Here is a 7,962-nt window from a genome sequence, read left to right on the forward strand (position 1 = left end):
TGCTTGTTTTAGAACAGGGGTTTTCAACCGGTGGTCCGCGGCCCCCTGGTGGTCCGCGGCGGCATTGCATGTGGTCCGTGACATGCATTCCAGCCTACGTAATTTCACTATTAAAATCACTTTTTTTCCATAAAAAAAAAGTTTGTCTTAAAAAAAAAGGCAAGTCAGTCAGTAATAAATACATTGGCATTCAGTAAAGTGTCGAACCTATAAAAAGTAGAACCATTGTCCGCTTTACATAAAACAAATCACGACATGACCTTGTGTGAGTGAGTGAGTGGCGTTCACACCAAACGCAAATAGAGCGTCTGGCGCAAGTGATTTTCTTGTCAAGTCAATGTAAAGACGCGTTTACGCGCATCTGGAGGTCCTGCGGCGCGAATGAGGCGTTTAGCGCGGCGCGGACGCGTGAATGAGGCGAATTATTTGAGGGGGAGAGAGCGAGAGAGAGAGAAAATTCTGATTAGTCGAGAGGATATATCGCGTTTAGGCTAAAAATAGGTTCGGCGCTTATCGCGGTTTGAAAAGAAACTGCATCTTGCAGTACATTTTAAACAAGGAAATATAGCGATTTGGCATGAAACGTTGATGGAGCAGTGAATAGGTTCAGTACACAGCAAAATGACATGACAAACTCTTTTTTTTTTTTTTTAAATGCCATTTCCTCAATTCGACGTCCGACTGTGCTATCTGACAAAGGAATCCACACACTACACACACACACACAATAGTGGGCCGCCGATTACTTGTTAGTCAGAATGGTGGTCCCTGGCACAGAACCAGTTGAAAACCCCTGTTTTAGAAGAAAGTTTCAGATGGCACTCAGAGGCTTTTGCATCTGAAGTCTTCTTCATATATATATATATATATATATATATATATATATAAATCCGAAGTAAGTTACTCGCTACTTGAGTAGTTTTTTCATTGGATACTTTTTTACTCTTACTCAAGTAACTATTAAGATTATTACTTTTACTTTTACTTTGAGTAAATATTTCTATAAGTACTTGTACTTTTACTTGAGTACAGTTTTTGGGTACTCTACCCACCTCTGTTTATAACGTCTTGTTAGTAACATTGAGTTTGCATTTCACAATACAACATGCATTGACGGCTGAAGTTGAACTCGCTCGGCTCAGACCCTTTTGCCAGCATGAAGCCGATTTCAACAGCAGCGAGCGTCAGATCGCATCGCTGGAGTGACGTGTGCGGGTGAAATAAAACTTAACGCCTGACTTGGAAACATAGGAGGCCAAGATGGCGGCTTGACTAGACGCACATGTTATAGCGCTCACAACAATATAGGGTATATCTTACATTTGCTGATGTAAGAAACAAGTCACACTTTGTTTTAATGTTATTGAGATTCTTAGAAATAATTACAGTTCATTAGCTACAAGACTTCTTACTCGAATAGAAAGTATAGAAGTTATCATGGACTTGTCAGCCCCTGATAAGATGGACGTTGGACTCCAAAGAACGACGGAAAAAAGACTCATTAGTGAAACTTATTCTTACGCTTGTCAACTTAAAAAGGGAGGAGATTGTGATTCGACTCCAAATACGCCATCCAAAGCACCTCCATCAAAAAAACATGCAAAAGGTGATGCAACGGAGGAACTAACGTTATGTCAGGTACAGCAAAGCATCATTCAAATAATTAGACAGTCATCAGAGGAAATTAAAGACATGGTAAAAGAAAATTCGAACAGCATCAATCTGTTGAAAGAAGCGCTAGAAGTGGTGCACTCTGAAATTTTCGATATTCGGAAGGAGAACGAAGATTTGAAAAACAAAAACGAGACGAACCTGAAGCGCATCGTCAAGACTCGGGTAAAGGAAATCTGCCAAGCGGTGGTTGCCGAAGAAGATCGCAATTTCGTTGCAAACAATGTGGATATTGCTCACCGAGTTGGAAGACCCATCGCAGACGGCGGCAAGGATAAAAAAACAAGGTCGGTGATAATAAGATTCACTTCCAGAACAGCGAGGGACCTCACATGGAAAGGAGCAAAGGGAAATGACTTTCTTAAGAAGAATAAGATGTACTTCAAAGAGGATCTCACGTTCAAAGACAGGGCTACGCGGAATCTCCTTTGGCCTTCAATCGACAAAGCACGGAAAGAGGGCAAAAGAGCCTTTTTTGTGGGAATCAAGGCAATTGTAGATGGTAAAGAGATTAAAATATAAAATAATGCTCGTGTTATTCTGGATTTTGAATCTCAAATTACTGTGAAACGAAAAGTCTGTTTGGTGGTATCCTAATTATACTTTAAAAAATGGAAAAACTTGTAGCCTAAGTTTTTTTTTTGTTTGTTTTTTTTTGTGTGTGGAAATTTTTACTACAACAGAAGGCTGTTCTTTATGTTCCTGAATTTAAAGCAAATAGGATCTCAAGGCTGGTTACTGAAATGTGACTGTTTCTCGAAAAGTTGGGAGTAAGATTACCCTTTATACACTCTCAACACTTTCAACCGTAATTTGCTAATTGTTCACCTAATTGTTTTATTAGGGTTTTTGTTTTCTTGTTCGAGTTAATGTCAATAACAATATTCTCTGTTAATGCTAGGGGTATACGAGATATGCTAAACAGGAAAGCTCTGTTTTTGTTCTGTAAAAGTAAAGAAGCAGATTTTTGTTTCATTCAAGAAACTCATGCCTGCCAGGATGATGTGTTTTTTTGGAAGAACCAGTGGGGTTGTGACATTTGGTTTTCTTTTGGAGCATCAAATAGGACAGCAGGTGTCGCTATTTTAAAGGACAGGTTTTCAGGGAAGGTTATAAGTCACAAAACAGATGATCAAGGTCATTGGATTGCTCTGCTAGTTGATATAAACCAAGCTAAAATTATTATTATAAATATATATGCCACCAATAATAAAAAAACAAATGAATTAATATTTCAAAATATTGAAGGCCATATTAATCGTTTACATTCAAAATTCCCTGTAGCTGAAGTAATCTGGGGTGGGAACTTTAATACAGTTTTTGATGGAAGACGAGATCGTTTGCCACCTAGAATTGACAATACGGCAAGTGAATTAAGTAATGTCTGTTTACGACTAAACATAATTGATATATGGAGGTATAAAAATCCACAATCATTTGTGTATACATGGAGTAATAGGGACAGATCTCAACAATCACGTATCGATTTTTGGCTAATTTCAGAACATTTAAAAGAGAGTGTTGAATTTGTTACTATTGAACCATCAGTTTTAACAGATCACAAAGGCATAACTATTAAAATTAATGTGGTAATCTGTCAATCAAATAGAGTTAAACGAGGATATTGGAAATTAAATAATAGTCTATTGAAACATAATGATTTTTGTGACCAAATTAAGATTTTAATTATGAAATATTGGCAACAAGCTTCTTTGATTCAAAGTTATGGGAAATTATGGGAACAAACCAAATTTGAAATAAAGAAATTCGCAATAATGTATGGAAAATCCATTAAAAAAAAGAAAAATTAAAATGAAAACAAAGTCATTAATGAAATAATATCACTGACTTGTGAAAACAATACTAAAATGTCAAGCACTGAAGTATCAAAACTTGCTACATTGCAGAATGAGCTGGATAATATTTATGAAGAGAAAGCTAGGGGTGCCTTTGTTAGGTCTAGGAAAAAATGGATGGAAGCAGGAGAAAAAAAATACTAAATACTTCTTTGGTTTAGAAAAAAGAAATAGAGAAATAACTTCTGTAAACAAATTAATAAATGGACTTACTAATGATAATCCCAGGGATATTTCTTGTTTTGTTAATACATTTTATAGTAAATTATATAGTTCAAATAGTCAATTAAATAATGCAGATTGTTTTCTTAGTAATTTATCTACCAATGTTAATAAGATTACGTCAGACTATAGAAATTCATGTGATAAAGAAATAAATATTGAGGAAATTACAACTTGTATAAATAGTCTTAAAGAAAATAAATCTCCAGGGAATGATGGCTTGACAGGGGAGTTTTATAAACAGTTTTATAATGACCTTGCACCCTTTTTACTTGCAGTTTTTAAGGAAGCAGTTGATATGGGAGAAATGCCCGCATCATTAAAACAAGGGGTAATTACACTTATACCGAAGCCAAATAAAGATAGGTTATTCTTAGAGAATTGGAGACCAATTAGTTTATTGAATAATGATACTAAAATATTTTATTCAATTTTTGCAAAAAGACTTAAGAAAAATCTTAGAAGAATGAATAGAATAGAATGAGGCATTTATATAGCGCTTTCATATGTACTACTGTACACCCAAAGCGCTTTACAATCATATCAGGGGTCTCTCCTCAACCACCGCCAGTGTGCAGCATCCACTTGGATGATGCGACGGCAGCCACAGAACAACGGCGCCAGTGCGCTCACCACACACCAGCTATAGGTGGAGAGAGGAGAGAGAGTGATAGAGCCAATTCAATGTAAGGGGATTATTAGGAGGCCATGATTGGTAAGGGCCAATGTGTGGAATGTGGCCAGGACACCGGGGTTACACCCCTACTCTTTACGAGAAATGCCATGGGATTTTTAATGACCACAGAGAGTCAGGACCTCGGTTTTACGTCTCATCCGAAGGACTTAATACAATAATTGATGAAGAGCAGTCAGGTTTTTTGAAAGGCCGGTATATTGGAAATAATATTAGACTTATTTTAGACTTAATTGATTATAGAAACCTTATCCCAGATGATTCTTTTATATTATTTATTGATTTCTATAAAGCGTTTGACACTGTTGAACATTCTTTTATGTTCAAAGTTATTGATTTCTTTGGTTTTGGTAATTATTTTCAAAAAGCAATTCGTACGCTTTATAAGGGTTTGAATAGTTCAGTCCAGTTATCTCACGGTACCTGTCAGAGATTTGATATGGGCCGTGGGATAAGACAAGGATGTCCTATATCACCTTTTCTCTTTACATTGGTTACTCAGGTCATGGCTGCTCATATCAAAAAAGCAAGTTTTCAAGGAATTTCAGTGTTTGGAAAAGAGATTAAACTGTGCCAATTAGCAGATGATACCACAATTTTTATCAAAAACAGCGACGAATTGGATGAAGTTATTAAAGGTATTGAAACTTTTTCTGAAATCTCTGGATTAAAGATGAATAAGAATAAGTCCACTTTATTCTCCCTTAAAGAATGTATGTTGAAAGAAATTTGTGGGATTCCAATCAAAGATAATATTACATACCTTGGGATAGAGGTGTGTAAAGACTTGAATCAGAGAAGCCGATTAAATTTTGAGCCTATTATTGAAAAAATTAGAAACAGATTTAATATGTGGCTTATGAGAGATCTGTCCCTAAATGGTCGTATTCTACTGTCAAAAGCAGAAGGGATCTCAAGGTCTGTTTATATATCTATGTCAACAGATGTTCCAAATAATGTGCTCAAGGAATTGGATAAGAATCTTTATGATTTTATTTGGAGGAAGAAAGCACACTATTTACGGAAAGATATTTTAAATAATAATAGAGAATTTGGTAGCCTTGAAGTCTTAAATTTTACAGATCTCAACAATGTGTTTAAGATAAAATGGATAATCGAATTTATTAAAAATAAAGATAGTGTATGGAACATTTTGTAACCCTGGTTAAATAAGATTTACAAATATTATTTATTTGTATGCTGCTTGAATATGATATGATTATTCATATGTGAAACTCTACATAAAAATACATCTATATAAATATATGTATATTATTTGATTGGAGTTCAGAAGTGAGTAACAACAAATCAGAGCGCTGGGTTGTTAGCCCCGCCTCCTTGCTTACTGATCGCGTCGCGCAGATCACGTTAGAAAGCAGATGCAGAGTGACGGAGAAATGTGATCTGACGCGAGAGTGCAAAAAAAAATAGAAACATATGTTCTTTAAACTGTTCAAAGTTCACAAAAATAAATCAGAGGGTAACCACGAGATACTGGAGGATCCAGTGTGATTGTGCCGATCGGGCGTTTCAGAAGGTTACATTTTGACTCGGTGAGTTTACCAAATGTTATAATAGACCCTTTTACAGTTGGTAAACACGGTGACGTATTTGTGTGGGCGGAGCTTAGCTGGAGGCAGAAAGATCCCTCTGGCCGCTTCACTAACGTTAGTTTGCAAGTTTTGTTAGCTTGTTTTTTAACAATGACTGGAGAAAATCCGATTTTGTCTTAATGTGCAAGGTCACTCACTGTCCAGGATGCCGATTGTTATTTGCAAAAGTTAATTTTAACGGACGGAACCAGATGACCGTACACGCTCAGTCAATGGACGAACGGATAGGATTAACGTTAACGCTACCTCCGGTTGAGTGGCCTGACTTCTACACCTACCCGATAGAGAAACTGAGGGTAAAGAGAAACTGAGGACATATAAATATATTTAGATGCCTATAATATAACTATGTGCTGAATGGTCATGTAAAGACTTGTGTGGTGCGATTCGCAGTTCTGCCTAGCCAGCGCCAAGACGACAATGTAAAGAGTGACACTACGGTGCAATTTTAATGATATGAATATTTTCTAGAAATAAAAATTCCAGATACAGCATACTCATTTTTCATTGATTCTTGCACCCAAGAACACAAGAAGATGACTTTTAATAATAAAAATAATAATTTAAGCTCCTTATTATGTAGCCGAATCTGTGCTGGTTTGTATTGGCCGCCTCCAGTTTTCCGTTTGTTTTGCCTCCAGCTAGCGCCGTGACGTAGGCGCAAAAGGGGTCTATTAGCCTTAAAAAAACGAATGACAACACATTGGATGTGATAATGGTTTATTTGTTTTATGCATATGATACAAAATTGGGTTATATTGTCATGTTATATGGGTTGGATTGTTTATTTGCAGTGTGGTTGTGTCAGACCGCATGGTGTATTAAGTGTTCACCACTGACGCCATTTTGAGTGCGCGTGCCTGTGGAAAAAAAAAAGAAAGACGTGAATGAACAGGTAATTGAATATAATGTAATTTACTATGATGATGGTATTCATGTATGTATTGTATTTGTTTTCTGTGTTATATTTAAATGTAACTCATTATTAAGATACAATATTGAATGCATATTCTGGCCTGTGATCAGGCCAGGTTTTTTTTTTTCTGTGTGAATGTTTTTTGTTCGAGATGGATTTCATTAATTGATGGCGAGCCTCCCACTTCGATTGAAAGGATCACGAACTTAGAGGAATGGACCGTTTCAGTTCTATTATGTCTTCCTGAGATAAGTAAGATAACCCATTTACAGAGACTGATATATATATATATATTTTTTTGGGACTGAAACATCTCAAGAACCCAATTGAGAGTAAAAGAAAATGTATTCAGAGGGTGCACCCAGGGTATAGTTACTTGTCTTGTTTGTTTGTTTTATATTGTACTTTGTTTATGTGATTGAGAAAAAAATAACACTAAAGAAAATCACTGAACTTAAAGTAAAGTGTTATTGGTTCAACTTACCTTCTGTCTCTGCCTGTTACTCAGTATCACCACTACCTCCTTTTACGTACCGTGCAGTCTTCTGATTTTATTTTTCTGGTCCGATAGTGAGTTAATACCTGCTACAACTGTGGCGAGCCAGCCAGGAGGTGGCGCTGTTGCTGAGTATAAACAGTTGAGATTAAATTTGCATCTTTTGATCCTTCACAAACAAAAAATGGAGATAGTTGAGGCAGAGGGTATTAAGGTTCCAAACTCTGTGATTGTTAGTGGCTTGACTAAAACCGAGAGTGATGATGAGTTAATTGACATCTTGAAAAGCTATGGTTCTTTTGCCAGAACCATTTTCATTAGTGACAAACAATCAGAATTTTACCAGAGCACAATAATTGAATATAACAGTGGCCAAGCTTTGGAAACGCTAGAACCCCAGCTACCCTATACTCACCAGCTGTCCAGTGATCCAGGTATCACTTACCACGTGAGGGCATTATCTAGTGTCTTTACACAGCAATTGGGCAGTAGCG

This window comes from Squalius cephalus, assembly GCF_949319135.1.
Source record: "Squalius cephalus genome assembly, chromosome: 20".
NCBI lineage: Eukaryota > Metazoa > Chordata > Actinopteri > Cypriniformes > Leuciscidae > Squalius > Squalius cephalus.